The sequence below is a fragment of the Chionomys nivalis genome, chromosome 13 (genome assembly GCF_950005125.1).
Source record: "Chionomys nivalis chromosome 13, mChiNiv1.1, whole genome shotgun sequence".
Taxonomy (NCBI): Eukaryota; Metazoa; Chordata; class Mammalia; order Rodentia; family Cricetidae; genus Chionomys; species Chionomys nivalis.
In genome coordinates, this window is record NC_080098.1 from 65,894,830 (window position 1) to 65,913,817 (window position 18,988).

Below are 18,988 nucleotides of genomic sequence, written 5' to 3' on the forward strand. Positions count from 1 at the left end.
GGGGCTGGCCATTCCCGAGTGTTCGAGTCCATGATGGCAGCAGCCCAAACAGCTAGGAGGGAGCTCACACCTCCAACTGCAAACAGGGGGCAGAGAGCATGCTGGGAGAAGTTCAAATCCTTTGAAATGTTACAGCCCACTCCAGTGACACACATCCTCCTACAAAGCCACACCTCCTAATCTCTCACAAATGGTTTCACTAACTATGGACAAAGTCTTCAAACATATGATCTTTTGAGGGCCATTCTGATCCAAACCACCACACTGGACTCTGACTAAAAGAGCTGAGCAAGGGTGGTCACTCCGTGAGATGGAACAAGGCAATCTCACTCAGAAGTAAAGCAAACAGAGCAGAAGGGCATGCACTCGGGTTGTAGTGACCACATGAACGAGGACCTCAAAGTCCCAGTATTACTTGGAGTTTTCTTCTATGGGTTCAAGAGAAGGAGGAGTTGACTACTTAGGGAGGAGTTTGGACTATGGTTTGATTGACAGGTTAAGCTGGATGTCTTAGTTAGGGTTTCATTGCTGTGAAGAGACACCATAACCATGGTAACTCCTATAAAGGCAAACATTTCATTGAGGCCGGCTTACCATTCACAGGTTTAGTGTATTATTAGCATAGGGAGGGACATGTCAGGCGGCAGGCTGACATGGTATGGAAAGGTAACTGAGAGCCTTACATCTGCATTAGTAGGCAATAGGAAAAGAATGCCACACTAAACCTGGCTTGAGCTTCTGAGATCTCAAATTCTACTCCAGTGACACGTTTCCTCCAAAAAGGCCACACCTCTTAATAGTGTCACTCCCTATGGGCCAATGAGGGACATTTTTATCCAAACAGTCACACTATATATTTTTTTCTCCTAATGTGAATGCCCTTTTTCATAAAGCATCTGATTTTGATCAGGTGCATGCCCAATTATATGTAAGCATGGGGGTCTTCCTTAAAGTTCTCTTGACAGTTTTGTCTTATTGCATATCCATCCCAAACAAGTTCAGACTGGATCATCATTTTTATTCCCTATGTCCAGATATGTTAAGAATACACTTGAATACAAACTGTCTAAATTTAGATGTTGCTAGGGACAGGGAAATCTATACTAGTGTGCTGTGGGACAATGGTCTTGTACCCTGTAAAGATTTGTTACTTGTATTTTAATAAAATACTGATTGGACAGTAGCCAGGCAGGGAGTATAGGTGGGGCGATGAGAACAGGAGAATTCTGGGAAGAGGAAAGGGTCAGTTTGCAGTAGTAACCCAGACACAGAAGAAGCAAGATGAGAATACCTCGCTGATAAAAGGTACCGAGCCATGTGGCTAACACAGACAAAAATTATGGGTTAAGATGTAAGATAGAATAGTTGATAAGAATTCTGAGCTAATAGGCCAAGCAGTTTATAATTAATGTAGACCTCTGTGTGTTTCTTTGGGAGTGAACAGCTATGGCACCTGGCAGGACAGAAATCTTTGTCAACACTAGCAATGTGTTTTTAGTTCAGAGAGAGATAGCAATGTGTGTTTAGTCCAAGGCAGATGGAGGTTCTAAGATTGCTAGGGGTATTGAGAGAGATGTGTGTTCATTGTCCTTTTGGGTGATGGAATTACTCTGCCAAGTGCATTATTATAAGTAGGGTTGTATATAAGACAGATATAAACTGTCTGCTGTATTTACCTGCCTCAGGAGGAACAATTCACCTACAAATCAAAAGCTCCTGTGCTGATACCTGTCCCAGGTGAATACAAGATGCACTGCCTTTCCTGGATGCCAGATGTGGGTACCTCACGCCCGCCTTGAGTCTGCACTGGAGGAGGAAGGGAACGAGAGCTGTGTTTGAGGGCTCCTGACACAAACTCTCTATGTGGGTTTGGGACTTGTCTTTACAAGGCCTGCCTGAAAAATCTCAAGGGAAACAAAAAGATTATAGTCAAGCTTCTGGTATTCCAGGTGCCTAGCAACAAATGAAACTCTCTTCAGAAGAATGGATTTCAATTCAAGCCTTGAGGAATTCCAGCCCCGAGAGCTCCCCACAGCCAAGATACACAGATTAGGGAGTGGAAAAGAGCTGGGGAAGGGAGGCACCCTGAGGAGGGTCAGCCTAGAGGCACAGATACACTCAGCCATGAGGGCAAGTGCTGGAATGGCTATGTGGGAAACACAATGACGTGGGATTAAAATTATTTAAGGAGCACATGAAAAATGATGAAGTGGAGAGCTAGGAAGATTGTATGGAGAGCAAAGAGTTCGCCATGCAGATGTGAGGTTCTGAATATCGATTCCCAGAAACCTCACAGAAAGGGGTTGCAAACATGTGTATGGGGAAGGAGGAGACAGTGGACCCTCCTAGCCTGATGGGTGAGGTCCCGGCTAAAAAACCAATGTGAACAGTCACTCAGGCATGACATCTGAGAGTGTCATCTGACCTCCCCACACACATTTGTCCATACATATGCATGGACCTGCACACACTCTCTTTGTGATTTGCATGTTTGGTGCGTGCGCACACACACGCGCACACACCAAACATGCAAATCACAAAGAGAGACCATAAAAACAGCAAGGGAGGGAAGAACCAATTAGATGTGCCTGAACACACCAACTGCTCCCATGAAGATTTTGAAAAGTGAAGAGGAATGGGGGCCAAAGGGAACAATAAACATGCAACCCATGTAAATAAACATACCAATGAAAGCAGATAAAGAAACCAAGACAGATGGTGAATCAACAATACGAGTCCATGGGTGTGGAGGGCAGATATTGCAACTCAGAGACCCTAAGATCTTTGTGCCATTTGGGAGTGTGGAGTTGATGTTGATGGACTGTGGAATGCAAGACAACTCACTGAAGAAAGGAGATAAGCCACTTACAAACTCCAAACCAGCCAAGGGAGGGAAAAGGTGGAATAAGTGGGTGAGATGCCATCTACCCAAAGAAGAAAGGAGAGAGGAGAAAAAAGAAATAAACAGAAAATGGACAATAAGATGGCCCAATGAAAGAATCTAAATAAATATGAGAAGATCATCAGTTGTTGGGAACAAGAGGGAAGGCACTGTTTGGGGGTGGCGGTTTGGATGGGGAATGTCCCCTAAAGGCTTATGTGTTTGGACACCTCGTCTCCAGTTGGTGACACTGTGTGCGGAGTTGGGGGACCTTTAGGAGGTCTCAGTCTTGAAGGAGGATGTGAAGTGGGCGCAGGTTGCAAGGGTTTAGAGCCTGTCTTGGGCTCAGGTCATCCTCCAGAGCCTGTCTTGGGCTCAGGTCATCCTCCAGAGCCTGTCTTGGGCTCAGGTCATCCTCCAGAGCCTGTCTTGGGCTCAGGTCATCCTCCAGAGCCTGTCTTGGGCTCAGGTCATCCTCCAGAGCCTGCCTTGGGTTCGGGTTCTCTCAGCACCATGCACCACTGTGCCTACCAGGCAAGAAAATCATTTTCAAGGCTGCCAACAACCTCTGTAGCACCGCAGGAGATTTCTCAGTACCTGCCACAGGCCTCTGACTTCCGCACTTCCTCCCTCTGCAGATCCCTTTTCTGAGAAGCTGTGATGTGAAAGGCTCTTCTTCTGCCTCACGGATCAGTTTCTTATCTCTGGATGCCAGCAAGGCTACTTACCTTGTCACAGCGGTTCCCGCCTGAGTGAGTCCATGTGATCCCGCTACAGGGAAGGTGGCCTGTTCTGATGGCATTTACATCTCTGTAAGAATGGGATGTTGAATTCAGCTGCTTCTCAGGCTATTGCTCTGGTGGCAGCCCCTCCCCTCTCACAGACCTGGGCTGGATCCCACTGAATCACTGTGAAATCTCAATCTAACAGATTTGTAGGTGCCTACCTAGATTTCTTACCACACACTGCTTCCCACCCTTTTCCATGTCTCCTTGGGAATCAGAGAGCCTGACTGAAGGCATATGCTATGAAACCACCTCTGGGCTGGCTAATTTTTTTTCCCCCACTTGACACAATCTAAGAGGAGGGCACCTCAACTGAGAAAAATCCCTCCATAATCTTGGCCTGTAAATAAGCCTATGGGACATTTTCTTAATTAACGAGGGGCATTTAATTGATCAATAATTGATTTGGGAGAGCCCAGCCCACTCTGGTGGTGTATAAGAAAGCAAACCGAGCAAGCCTAGGGAGTTAGCCAGTAAAAAGCTTTCCTTCCTGGTCTAGGTTTCAGCTCTTGCCATCAGGCTCCTGCCCTGAGTTCTCCACCAACCCTTCCCTTAGTAATATAACCTGGAAGGTGTAAGATATAATTAACTCTTCCCCAAGTTGCTTTTGGTTTTGGTGTTCTAACACAGCAATAGAAAGCCTGACTACCTCCTCCCCAGGAAGCTGGAAGACCCCAACTCTGCCAGGAAGGACGGATTCTGCTTCAGAGTCCCTGCCACGCTGCCTCTGGTGCTGGGACCTGAACCCTCCTTAAAGCCACTGTCATGCTGTTGTCAGTTTGTCTGTCTGTGGCATTAAATCAACTCCTTAATCCCCAACAAACCATTTCTGTGTTACTCAGGAATCCCACATCTGAGCCTTACATTTATTATTTGTATGTGTGAGTGTGTGGGGACACATGCGTACCACTGTGTGTATACGGAAGTCAGAGGACAGTGTGCAGGGGTTGGTCCTCTCCTTTTACCCCATGGGGCCATAAGGTAGATCAAGGAAGAAAGGAAATGAGGAAAAGATGATATTGTGGGCAGTCAAGACGACCTGCTTGGTTTGGCAGACTCCGCCAAGCTGTGCTGATGCAGCAGAAGAGAGTTGTGCTTCTCAGTTCATCCACCCTGGACTTCTGAGTTATCATTACAAATATCTTCTACTCACTTTGATAATTATGTCGTGTTGCTTCCACTCTGCGTCACGGGGGCTCAGGTTGCCAGACTCTGGAGAGTCAAGGGATTGGTGTTACAATGGGAACCCCTTAACTAGATGTGCCTCCTCCGAGACTCCCTCTCTTTCGCCTGCAGCCCAGGAATCAGAGATAGCCTGTCTGCAAAAGGCCCTACAGAGTCAACAGCTGCAAGTTTATCTTCACCTCACCGTCTCCATTTTAAGGAGGTGGACCTTCAATTCTAACAGCCGGCATCATTTGAAAACACAGACATTCATGGGTGTCATATGAGGCTTCATGCCACACAATGCAAGACTGATAGAAATAGATGCATTGAAAATGCTGAGCATGAAGCTCGTCAGGAGAGAGACCGGCAGCATTGTCTTCACTGGCTCAGTGAGAAGTCACTTCTACTGCAGTAACTGAGCTCAGCCACCACTACAGAGCAAAGGGATGGGGATGCCCGTTTCTGTGGGCTGTGCTCATCCAAAAGGATCCTCCCAAGATGTGGTCTGTCTTGATATTTGCACATCCATGCTCATTGCTGCTCTATATATGATACCAAGGAAACTGAACCAACAGACAACCAGATAGTCCATCAACAGACAACCAGATAGTCCATCAACAGACAACCAGATAGTGAAAATGTGGTATAAAGACAGAGTGGAATACTAATAAGCTGTAAAAGTTGGAGTCACGAAATTTGCAGGAAGAGGATGGACATGGACAGTCGATGGCTAAGAGAGGTGACCCAGTCTCAGATGCGGATTCTGCTTCTAATGCAAGCGTGGCTATAGAGCAACATCCAGAAAGGAGACCAAGGGAGGGTAACGTCAGGTGATGAAGGAGGATGGGAGGCAGGCAAAGAGACGTAAGTCCTGACAGGAGATACGATGCTTTTTGCCTTCTAGTGTCTGCTCTACCATGGCTTCTCTTTTTCTTTATGTGTGGCGAACAAGTGAACAAAGATGAAGTTGATGGTAAAAATGTAAAATTCTAAGCAAATTCCACAGCTTCCGAATGGCCGTTCTAACTGTATGGATGTTCACTGAGATGGTTAGGGCCTGGGACTGGGCGTGTGCTTGAGGGGCTTCTTTAGACCAGCTGTGATGGCAAGTGCCTCTCCATCTTACATGCAGGAGAGATGTCTAAAGAAGCGAGAGGCAAGGCGATGCCAGAGCATATCCGTCTTATTGTCACACGGGCACAGGGTGACGAGAGCAAATGCATTTCCATTGGAGATAATAAACCCGTTTTTCAAGAGAAGATGAAGCAATTAATTATTCAAGGGCAGTGGCTTTTCCTTCCTTCGTTTCCACAGACTGCATTTCCCTCAGCTGTTGAAGGAAGAACTAGACAGCACACTTAGCTGCTTGCACTTGCTTCAGTAAGGAGCCCACCACCATTCCACTCACCATCTCTTAATTTAAGTATCCCTGACTCTAAAAGGACTGTCCCAGGCCAGGGGAGACAGCTGGATGCCTGCCTTTTGATGCCAATGGTGGGACCTGCTTCAGTCCTACAAGGTCTGGGGACAGTGATTTCAGCCCTTGGGGTCCCAGCAAATGGATGCCATCTCCCCTTGTTATTTTTCTGAACCACCATGGTTTCGAGGTCCTGGGTATACTGCCTGAAGACAGGATTCTTTTTGTTATCTGGAAACTGAACCCAAAATCTCATGTTTTAGGCACTTGCTTTGTCACTGAGTTGTATCCAGAGCCTCTGCCAGACTCCTTTAGCTGGGTCCTTCTTCCTGCCCACTGACGCAGTATCCGAGTGGGTTATCTGGGATCTGAGGGTTCAGAGAGGTCCTTGATGCTACTGTATAGACACCACTGAACTCTGGGAAGGCACGGGGTCTTCCATACTTTCTCTAGAGCTTTTTGTCACAGAATTATGCTAGATAAGTGCATGTGTGTGTGCATGTGTGTGTGCATGTGTGCACACATGCCAGTGCCTGTACACACCTGCACCTATCTGTGGAGGCCAGAGGACAACCTCAGGTGTCATTCGTCAGGTACCATCCACCATTTGTGTTTTGAGGCAGTGTCTCTCGCTGGCCTGGATCTCAACACACAGCCTTGACTGACATAGCCAGCAGGTTCAGTGTACCACCCTGTCTCTTCCTCCCTAGTGCTGGGAGTAGAAGCACTTGACACAATTTCTTGTTTTGTTTTGCTTCTTAACATGGGTTCTAGAGATCAGACTTGGGTCTTCAAGCGCTTTGCCAGTTGAGTTCCCTCCCCAGTCTCATTTTGTTAGAAAATTCTTTCGCTTTCTTTTAGTCCCAAATGCAGATCTACACTGATTGTAAAACACAGACCTCTGTGTTAGTGAAGCAGAGGAGACCAGGCTGTACTCCCTGGGATTAAAGAGAGACCATGCTGTACTCCCTGGGATGAAGGAGAGACCAGGCTATACTCACAGGGATAAAAGGGAGAGCAGGCTGTACTCCCTGGGATGAAGGAGAGACCAGGCTGTACTCCCTAGGATGAAAGGGAGAGCAGGCTGTACTCCCTGGGATGAAGGAGAGACCAGGCTGTACATCCTTCTCCCAAGCTCTACTTTAGCCGCTAATGTTCTCTAGAGAAGCAGAACCAGTAGAGATGCATTCATCCATCCATCCATCCATCCATCCATCCATCCATCCATCCACTTATTCTTTGGCACTAGCATAATTAACCTGTAGGAGGACTGACAAAGTTTAAGCCAGGCCATCTCAGGATGGTGCAGCACCTGCCCCAGGTTGGCCGGCTCCACCCTTGGAGGAAATGTGTACCTGCTCAAATCTAATGGATGGATTATGGCAGTGCCCTGGTTCACAGGCCACCAGGCAGTCACGAGGTAAGCACCTCATAGACTGTTCACGGTTTCCTCCTCCTTCTTCGCTTTCTCCTTTTCTGGGGACCTGCTCTTATGTAGAACTTCTCTCTGTCTCCCCCAGCTGCTCACCGATGTTTCTTTTCTGCTTGGAGTTCATTTTTTATTTGACCAGAGAGTTCTGGTTTGGGATTTAGGAGAAAGAAGAGAAGGTCCAGCGAATCTCTCCCTTGGGGAGAATTTTAAAGGCTGAGACAAGCCATCTTCAAGACTGTTTTTTGATTGTGGCTAAGAACCCTTAACATCAGATGCCCTCTTGGCAGAGGCTAGGAGTTTGATTCCCTGTTGCACATTGGCACCATGCTAAACCAAGCTGTCTACAGAATATTCACCCCGTGTAGCTGAGACTTGACATTCAGTCACCCCTTTCTTCCAAACTGTGGTTCCCTGGCTAGCCTTGGCTTTGGGGGGAGGAGCAGGTGGTACCTGCAGTTCAATGAGCAATGTCACTGCTGGAGTTTGTACCTTGACCTTTCAGTGATGGACACTGACTTGTAAGGTGAAATATAAACTCTTTTCTCCCCTAAGCTGCTTTTAGTCAGAGGGTTTCTTCACAGTAACAGAAGCAACCAGAACTCCTCAGGAGCAACACGGGAGTACCTCAGGTGATCCACTTAGCCTTGATTGGTCATTTGTTTTCACCTTAGCCTCCTATTTGCCCTGTGCTTCCTAAAGGTTTCTGTTTCGAATTTCCTAATGACTGGAGAGAAGCTCTTCATTTTCTGAGACAAAATGCCAGCTCAGATTCTTCTCCTTGTCATTTCTGATTCCTCACTGTTGGCTTTCGAGAGTTCTGTATAAAGAGTTGTAATCCCAGAATCCCCTATCAATGTCAACATTTGGGAATGTTCCAGTCTCTTACATAAAATAATGGAATATTCACACTAGAAGAATTCACATCATCTCTGAATTACTTGTGATGCCTAATGCCATCGAAGCACTATGCAACAACCGTTATTCTGTCTCATTTAGGGACTAAGGACTAGGGAAAAGTCTGGGGATGGTCTACACACATGCTAGTCTCTCCTGCTATTTCTTCCTACAGTTACTGAGTTTGTGGTGTTGAATGCATGGATACAAAAGGTCGCCTGTACTCTGTACACAACTTTTTCATTAATGTTGTGATTCACAGATATTTCCCCCAACTTATGACTTGTCTTACCAATCTCTTAGTTTTCGATTGCAGAGACTCCATGTCTTACCTGGCCCATTATCTGACAATACACTCCTCAGCAGAGTGAGCAGAACATGGTGGGCAGTGGGTGTGCACAAGGTTCCAGACAGGGAGGGGTTGCCATGTTGATCAGGAAAGCCTGACTGATGGTGAGTGGAGCCCCTGCATTGTGCTGGAAAATGAGCTACTTTTCCCAGCCCTCCTTCCCCTATACAGTGATTTTTTTCAATAAACCCCGCATCTCCTTTCTTGAAATGCCTCGAGCTTCATTTCTTATCTCCAAATATGTCAAGGCAGCATATTAATTTTGGGAAGAAATGTTGAGTCATTTTCAAACGATTAAGCACAGGAAAGTATCAACCATCCAAGTGCCTGCAGCAAAAGCATTGGATGTCACTTGATATTTTGGAAGAAAATTATTACTGCCGAGGGGAGTTTTATATAGATTTAGTTTACTTTAGGATACTTCAAATCTGCCAGTACGGAGCTTTCTGGCAAATGCTAACAGTTTCCATGACACTCTTTAGGCTTCAAGAAAAAGGGTCAGAAGAGAAGGGACCAACTCTTCTTCTACTCCTTGTCTAATGAACTTTAATCCGTGTCAGCACCTACCCAGAGTCAACCGTGGATTCAGCCTTTCAAAGTGAATCTGTAGATGGGCTGTGAGCCACATGAGTTTACCCTGCTTTAAAGTCAAAATCCAGTCTGATATATTCACGTATGTATCCAGTTTTAATGGGTCAACGTGGTGCTTTCCTTCTTCCTTCCTTCCTTCCTTCCTTCCTTCCTTCCTTCCTTCCTTCCTTCCTTCCTTCCTTCCTTCCTTCTTTTGTTTCTTTCTTCCTTTCTTTGATTCTTTCTCTCTAGCTCCTCCCTCCCTCCCTCCCTTCCTCCCTCCTTCCCTCTCTCTTTCCTTTCCTCTTGCTCCCTCCCTCCTTCCCTCCCTCCTTGTTTTCTAATGGCAGCAAGGTCTCATAGATCCTAGGCTGGCATTGAACTCTTGAATTTCCCATCCTCCTGATTCTCTTCAGTGCTAGGATGGCAGGCAGGCAGCACCACATTTGGGTTTTGTGGTGATGGGATCCAACCAAGGCCCTTGAGCATGGCAGGCAAACATGCTTCTTTCCCAGCTGATCATATATAGAGTGAGATAGGGAGCCCATGGAAGGGAGGCGTTCTGGTCATCCAGCTGTGTACACAGTGGTGCTGATGCGGCAGAGGAAGAGGATTTGCCATCTCTGTCTCCATCTCTGTCCGCACTGGACCTGCTAACATGGGCCTTTTCATACCCAGCATCACTTCTATTTTCTGAAGCAGGAATATTTCTATTTCCTCATGGCTCAGTTCACTGTGCAGTTCAGGCTGCAAAGACAGGGAGCTGTGGCCGAGACTTTTCAGCATGGGAGTATGGCAACCTGGTTTGTGGTTGGTCTAGAAGATGTGTCATTTTAAACGAAAAGAACGGGATCAATAAATGGACAGAAATATCTGTGACTTCATTCAGGCAACTGCTCCATATACTTCCTGGACATCTTTTAAAGCTTACACTCAAGGGACGGGGCTTTAGGGAGAGGTTGGCTCAACACTTCTCTAAACTCTTCAAGACCTTTTAGAGCCTCCTGCCAATCTCATGAAACTGCTATAAGGTCCACAATTCTGCCTCTAGACCCTTGCAGCTATAAACATCCTCAAGAACTGCTCTGGGTGGCAGAGGAGACTAGGGAAACTGCTTTTGAATGCCAATTGTGCCAGGGTAAGATCAAACGCACCTTGAGGGTTGTTTCCGTGCAGTGGTGAAGCTCCACATTTATAAGCTCGGTGACTTTGGGGCAAGGCGCTTTACCTCTCTGTTCCTGGTGTTCACATTAGTAAAAGGAGACATCATTAGTTGCCTCTTACATGAGGTGTCATGAAATTCCTTCAACATACTAAAACGTCAGAACAACACCCAAGCAGAGTAGGCATGAGCAAGCCTCAGCATTTTTCCTCACTCCTCTCTGCTCCTGCCAAGGTCTGAAGCAGCCACAATCACCAGGAGCTCTCTCCATTGGGTCCTCATTAGCTGGATGGATGCTCCAACCTAGTGTAGGAGGCAAGAGGCAGGCGCACCTATGCCAGAAGGGTGCAGACCCCAGGCACGCCTATGTCAGCAGGGTGCCTGGGAGGAGGAGGCCAGACTTCCCTGCTTCTCTTCTCTGAACTCTGGCCAGAGGCATCATTACAAGATGGACTATTTTGCACACACAAAGCCTCCTACCAAGCAGAGACGCTTTTGCATAGACCAAGCTTCAAGCTTCAGCATGTAAAATCAACTGCAAAGGAATGGCTGACACGCACGCCTGTCTAAGTGCACAGGGAAAAATACAGACAGGGGCAGAAATGCAACACAGATCACCCCTTCAGCTCTGCAGTCACTGAAACAGCCTTTCAGCTCAGCTGCAGGCCTGTCCCTGAAGCCATGCAGATGGCTGTCTCGTTCTGTGCATCTAGTTATTTCCACTAATGCTGATTTTGAATGCTAATCAGCTTTTACATTTTTCCTGTTACTCAGGCAAAGTTTAAAATGAAAAGGATTCAGTCTGGGCTCTGATCAAGTGAGCGAAGGAGCACACGGTACACAAAGCCACTGTCAGTGCTGGAAAAGGAAACCAGAGGATGAGGCCTGCCTGGAAGGGGACAGGCTGGACAGACTGTGGCCAGGGACAGCACAGGCCAGCCAAAGGGAGCCAGCAGCTGGCACCTAAAATATTGGTACCTGTACCATCCATGGCCAGAGCAGTGGGCTGGGTTGCCCACTTTGCAGCTGGCATTCCCTGGCTCAGATCTTGGATCTTAGAGAAGTGACATGGATCGCTGTCATTGCTGTCTCCCACCCAGACATCTTGTTAGGACACAGGAGTTGTTGCTTTTATCCGAGCTCTTCTGTGGGAAGAGCCATAGCAGCGTTGCTGGATCCTAGAGGACCAGGGTTGTTGAGTGTATTTTCTGCCAAGAGATCATGAAGAAAGTGGGTGTTTCCAGGGCCATTAATATAGCACAAAGTGAAAGCTATCCAGTGTGTCCCTGGTGCAGCAGCAATCCCATAGCCTTGCAGCATTGAGTGTGTATGCATTTGTGCACGTATGTGGATGTGTGTATGTATGCATGTGTATGCATGTATCTCTGTGTGTATGTATATGTGTACATGTATGTGTTTGTGTTTGCAAGTGTATGTTTGGATGTGTGCATATATGGGTATGTATGTATGTACCTGTACATGTGTATATGTTTGTGTGTGCATGTGTGTGTATATATGGTTATGTGTATGCATCTGCCTGTGTGCCTGTGTTTGCATACACTTGTCTGGGTGTGTATGTGTGTATGTCTTTGTGTATGTGCATATGTGTATATGTGTCTATGTGTGTGTATATGAGGATGAGTATGTGCCTGTATGTGTGCTTGTGTGTGCTTGTGTATGCATGTGTATCTGTGTCTCTCTATATGGATAGATGTACATATGTGTATGTTGTATGCATGTGTGTTCTCCCATAATTGTGTTTCTATGCACATAATTTTTGCCATGGGTCCTTGTACACTTGCATCTCCTTTTGGTGAGTCAGTGGCCTTGGGGAAAAAGTTTCTCTTTTGTGGTCCTCAGAAAGCAGAGATGAGCTGGATTTCTGGGTTCTCAGAGCCCCAGGGCTTGCACAATGTGGGGCCCTGCTGTCCTAAAGAGCTAACTACAACCAAGCTTTCACCAAGCATGCACCCCACACAGAACATTCAGCATATCGTCTTATAACCAAGGCCTCAGCACTGAGCTGAGGGTGCCCAAGGCCAGTGTGGATGATGAAGAGTTAGGAGAGTCAGATCCAAGACTGGCTGCTTCTCAGGCCTCCTCTATGTTCAGGTTCTGCTCTGTTGGAAAAGCTGCAGGTGTTTCTGGGCATCAGGATTTCTGCTGAGTGCTGCCTTGGTGCAACTGTTACTGCAGTGGCTGTTAGAAGCTGGCTTGCAGGGTGGTTCAGACAGCATGGAGGCTCACTGCCCTCTTCTCTGGCTTGCAGGGTGGTTTGAGTAACACAGAGGCTCCCTGCCCTGTCTTCCTCCTTGGTCTTTCTCTCATTCAGGACCACAGTTCTTCTTGGAAGTCCTGAAAGATTTTTTTGACTCTGTCTATGTTTTTATTTGTTGGAGACAGGGTTTTATACAACCAGGCCGTCCTAAATGCACTAGACAATCAAGGATACCCTTGAACTCCTTATTCTCTTGCCTCTACTTCCCAACTGCTGGGTTTCAAGCATACACCACCACACCCTGCAAAGGCATAGCTGGTAGTAGCTGTAACCTCATTGTCCTTCTGTTTCCTCTCCCTCAGTCTTTGCTTACCATTGTATACTACCAAAGGGACCTGCTCCTTTCTTTGACCTCGATATATCTTGCAGCGAGTTCTCTTACAAAGCTGTACAAATCATCAGCTCTACAAATGACTGAAGTTGGGGTGATGGTTTGGCTTATATGGACATTATTCATGCCTCTGTTGCTGGTTTAGGGAGTGAACCGGGAGCACTGGGGCACAGTGGTCCCCTGTATGCCCAGGCTTGGACAGACTCAGATGTCTGGAATCGATGTTTTTTCCAGATACCTTTCTGACTGACGGATGACTGCAGAGTTAGCCAGGAGAAGCCTCAGGCAGAACCATGGACAGGAGGTTCTTCAGGGAGACGTGGGTCCTAGCAAAGTGAAAGAACCATAGCTCCAATGCCTCAGAACACTCCAGAGTTCCTTTGAGCCTACCTTCTGGGTTTCCTCAATTCTGCCAGGCTCCCTCAGCTCACCCACAAGTGATTCCCAGATTGGGTACCAGGTGGGTACCCTGATGGATGGATGCATCCTCCTCTTTGCCCCATTCCGAGCCTCCCTTGAATCACTGCCTCACTTTGCATGGTGTGACTGTTCTCTGCTGCCTGGGTAGGCATTGAATTTCCTCACTCTCCTTGGTATTCTTTACCCCAGGCCTCCACTCAGCAACACAGCTGATTCAAAACACATCCCAAAGGGAAAGAGTTACTGACCTTCCTGCTTCATTGACACCACTTCTATTTATTGATACCAAAATGATATTGCAATCCCACCAGTTCAGATTGGGTTTGTAAGCTTGCCTTGATGCCCTACGGTCTGTGTACATTGTGTACTTCTGGCTGCTTGTTCGTGTCTATTTTCGTTTAGAAAGATTTGAATCTTTCCTTTGGCTACTTGTCTGGCTTTAGAAAGATGACGTAAGCCTTCATTTCTGTCTTTTAAAAATTAATTTTTAAAAATGTGAGTGTGTGTGTGTGTAGGGGGGTATGAGCACATGCATGCAGTGCTTGCAGAGACCAGAAGAGGGCCTCAGAACCTTGGAGCTGGAATTATGGTAGCTGGGAACTGCTGGGAACTGAACTCCAATCCTTTGCCAGGACAAGTGGGGGCACGTGTCGAGCCAGCTCTCCAGCCTCCTCAGTTTCTTGGGTCATAAGTCAGGGTGTCTGACAGGGCTTCCTGATGATGGAGATGAGAAAAGAGCCTAAGAATTCTGCTCTTTTCTCTCCTGATCTGACCCTCAGTTTAATCCTAATACCTGAGAGATTCCGAACCATTTTGCAGTGTGTTCATGTCTTCCTGCACAGCGCAACTCGCTCACTGCTGTCTTTATTGCAGCTTTCCCAGCTTCAGCCTGGGTCTTGGAGTTCCCTCTTGAAGAAGAGGTCATAGCTGCTGTATTTGATTTGTCTGTGTGGAAATCACACCGGTGTTACCACTTTCTCTCTGTGAGGTAAGGGCAGGTGTTTGGAAGCAACGCCCTGGATCCGAAGCAAATGTCCGCCCAATGTCTAAGTGACCTCTCCCAACTGAATCCACAATGCCATGCCCAGATCCAGCCCATCTGAGTCACTACTTCACTGTCTTTCCTGAGGTATAATGATGGGCAATCTCGGTCATCAGCTTGAATGGACTGAGAGGCACCTAGGAGATCAATAACCCTGGGTGCATTTGTGAGTCCTTGAAGCAGGGACTCAGGGCTCTCAGTACGGGCAGATGCCTTGCTGTTTGTGATGTGGCTCCATGGGGAATGCTCCCACCTCAAAGTGTGGATAGAAACATCTCTTTGGCTCAGATGAGATAAAGCTGGAGAAAGAAGTGAGCCCCGAGAGTGCAAGCATTCCCTTAATTGGCTTCCTGTCTAACAAGAGGGGAGGTGTTTTTCAGTGCCTTGGCAGCCATGATGAACTGAAATTGTGAGTGGAATACATCTTTTATCTTTTTAAGTTGTTTTTTTTCCCACTATGTCACAAAGATGAAAAATCAAACTAACATGGTTCTACTCAAAGCAGGGAGCAGCTCAGCCTTACACAAGGCAGTCAGGAGAGGCTTACTCTATATGCATGTGTGTGTGCGTGCGTGTGCGTACACACATTCAAGTCAGTGTATACGTGTATGTATGTGTGTATATGTGAGCGTGTGTGCCTGTGTATGTGTGCACACTCACGCATTGTGGATAAGTGTGCTGTCTATCTATGTGTGTGCCTGCGTGTGCACACTTGAGAGTTTATGTGCATATACCTGTATGCATGTGGATGTGAATGTGCAATATGCACGTGTGCATGCATGTATGTGTGAGCCTGGGTGTGTTACTTGCCTTATTGCTGTGACAAAATACTGACAGAAGCAACTGAGGGAGGGTTTATCTTGGCTCACACTTCCCCAGTGCAGTCCACCATGTCCAAGAATCGAGATAGCAGGCCTGTGAGACAGCTGGTCACATTATGTCTGTTCAGAGTGAAGAAGCTGAGAGAGGCGAATGTTGGTGCACAGCTCACTTTCTCCTTTTTATTCAGCCTAAGACCCAGTGCTGTCCATACTCAGGTGGTCTTCCCACCATCATTAACCTCATCTAGAGAATCCCTAGAGATAATGCACAGCGGAGATTTGTTTCCATGGTGATTCTAAACCTCATCCACTTGACAGTCACGATGAACCATTGCAGATGGATAAGATCTTGACGATGTTTCTGTGTGTAATTCAGGTGGACCTGGGTAACTACTAGGTGAACCTTACAGGAGGTGGGGACAAGAAACTCCCCCAGATTATAGAGAGCAGATGTCAGCTTTAGCATCCGTGGAGCTCGAATAAGCTGCAACGATTAAGAACAGAATGCCAGTATGGTGCCTCCTCCTTAATGGAACATACATAATATCCAAGTAGGATCAGGAAAAGATTCCAGAGTCCTCATTAGACTTAAAAGCATCCAGTGTGGTTGGACTGAACCCAAAGTGATAGTTAACAACACCGAACCAGGACTACCCCTTTATTCTTAGCAGAGACCCACCTCAGAAACCATTCATCTGTAGCCATTGTCCACTACAAATCACGCTTGACAGAGGTTGTGGGTGCAACATCTGCCATTCAAGGCTGAACTCGCGACCCTCAGCACTAGGGTATTTGTGTAGAAGAATGCCCCTTTTCTGGGCATTTTCCCCTGCCAAAGAAAGGCATTTTGCCCAAGATTATATCGCAAAAGCAAAGGAGGAAAACACTTTTGCAGAAGTGGCTCCTTTTCCACACCATGGGCCAGCTCCGGATGGCCAGCCCCATTCCAGAGATCATGTTGTGGAGCTGGGGAGCTTGCAGATGAAAGTCAAAGAGTACCCTGATTTCTTCTCTCCATCTGGAGGAAGCATTTATGTCTGTCCCCCCAGTGTCCTGTGCTCTCTGCTATGCAGAGCCCAGGCGTTAGCTTGTGAGGTCTGGCTCCTCCCTGGCTATAAATATTGACACAGTCACTCCAGGCAAAGAGGCACCTGGGCGCATCTAGAAGAAGTTCGAAGAGCTGCGACGTTTTCTGAGCAGACTCCTCGATCCATATGCGATGGAACCTTAGCAGGAAGGGCTGCGGGGACAGCTGCCAACCACTGTGATGCTGCGAGAATCTGCTGAGTTCTTCCTGCCAGACACATTGCTGGGGTGTGAGCAAGTTACTGCCCTGAGCACATTCCCTTAAGATGGTATCTTGCAATAATTTTTGGGGAGATATGTTAGCATGCATCTGCAGGGGGATAACGTTCTGAAAAGACAAATTTTTGTGCAATGTGTTTAAAATTCTGCTGTGTGTCAGGAGCTCTGGGATTGTTTACTAAATAACAATGCTGCACCGAGCTGCAGAGCCTCGGTTTCAGTGTATCTGGGGTGAAGCTGGAGGGTTCTCACCTGTCTTCCTTCCTTTCTCCCTTCCTTTTCCCTCCCTCTCTTTCTTCCTTCCTGCTTACCTCTCCAGAATCTCATGTAGCATGGAGCTGGCTTCAAACTCAGTATGTAACCAAAACTGACCTTGAACTCCTTATTCTCCTGCCTCTACCTCTCAAGTGCTGGGATGACATAGGTGAACCATCATGTTCAGTTTCTGTATTGCTGAGATGGGACTTTCTTTGCACGTGTGGTGAGCACTCAGCCTCAGCAGGAGCCCTGCATGTACATTTCTAACAGTTTCCCACAGTTCCTGAGGCTGCTAGCCCTGAAAAAGGTCATGCAAAGAGGGCAAACTCCAAAGAATGCCATCAGAGGAGAACAGTGTTGGAGGTGCATTCTCTCATTAACCTCAAGTGTCCTCGTTAAGCAAATAAGATCACAGGAGGTGTCCTAGGTATTGGATGGGATCCCTGTAGGTAGGGTAAAGGCCTAGGTCACAGCATTGCAGGGAAGTCAGGGTCTTCTACTGTCAACAAAGGTTTACCCATTTAAGGTCTCTGAAAGTATCTGAGAATAGCTAAAGGCTGCATTCATGGGCGTGTAGGTTTGGGCATGGTGCATGGTTTGCTGCTTTTTGAACACTCTTCTCTGTACAGTTGCTATGTTGGCAATCTTCACAGCAAAGGCTCTCAATTGTGCTGTGCTGGGATTTCGGATTCTCAGCTGATAGGAAGCTTAGCCTATCCTCTAGCTAGGGCATCTGGGTCTCCTATGTCAGGTTCTTAGAGGGAATGGAGATTTCCAATGGTTGAGTCCTACAAAGAGATCCCTGCTTCACTTTGGGAGTAGGATAGGCTTTGTCCTACAGTGTTTTCCTCTTTGGTCTTTTAACTCTCTTGTTTACATCTCAGGCTTCATTTCATCATCTAACCTGATAACCTACATTTTGGTTGTCATGGCAAACAGCAACCTGACTTGTTAGCCTGGGTGTTCTTTCAGATTTTAGATTCAGCATCAGTTTGTCTACATATGGGTTCCCTCCTCTGGGTCACTTTCTTCCCTCCCTCCCTCCCTCCCTCCCTCCCTCCCTCCCTCCCTCCCTCCCTCCCTCCCTCCCTCTGTCCCTCCCTCCATCCTTCCTTTCCTTCCTTCCTGTGCACAAGAGGGTGTACATGTGTGTAAATGTACTTGTGATCAACCACAAGTTTTGTACCTCTGGTATCAAACGTTTTTGTTGTTGTTATAGAGAAGGTCTCCCATCGACCAGACCCACCTATTTGTCTAGGATGGCTGCACAGGGATCCTGTTTCTGACTCCACAACTCTGGGATAGGATCACGCTCAGGTGACTGTTCACCAAGCACTGTAGCAGACACCCTGCTCATAGACATAATTGAAGGAGGGCTGTATTTGTGGAGGCTACTCTCAAATGGCTTTGTTAAAACGTGGTCTGCTGTTTTCATATTTTAGTGTCCATAGCTTTAAGGCCAGAATCAGGCTAATTTCAGGAACAAAAAAGATGTTTTCTTAACTACAAATGGTGAAAACACACTTTAGGTAAGATTTTTATAAACACCTCTTTCCTGTGACTAGCAGGGCAGAGATTTACTTTGAAAATCAACTTCAAGGGACAATGTCATCTGAAATTACAGGACCCCAGAGACTTACTAAACAGAAAAGTAATCGTTTACAGACTATAAAAACTAAACCAAACTTAGAGGAGAACCATTTTAGTCTTGTAGTCCTCTTACCACCCACTAAGGACAAAGGAAGGATGAAGCAGACTTTCTGTCACTGAGTGCACTAATTCACGCGGCATGGTTGGCAGGACATTTCTTGGAACCTCTCCGTGACAGATTGCCAAGTGATTAGTGTCGTCAAGTTTATAGGATCTAGACTCACCT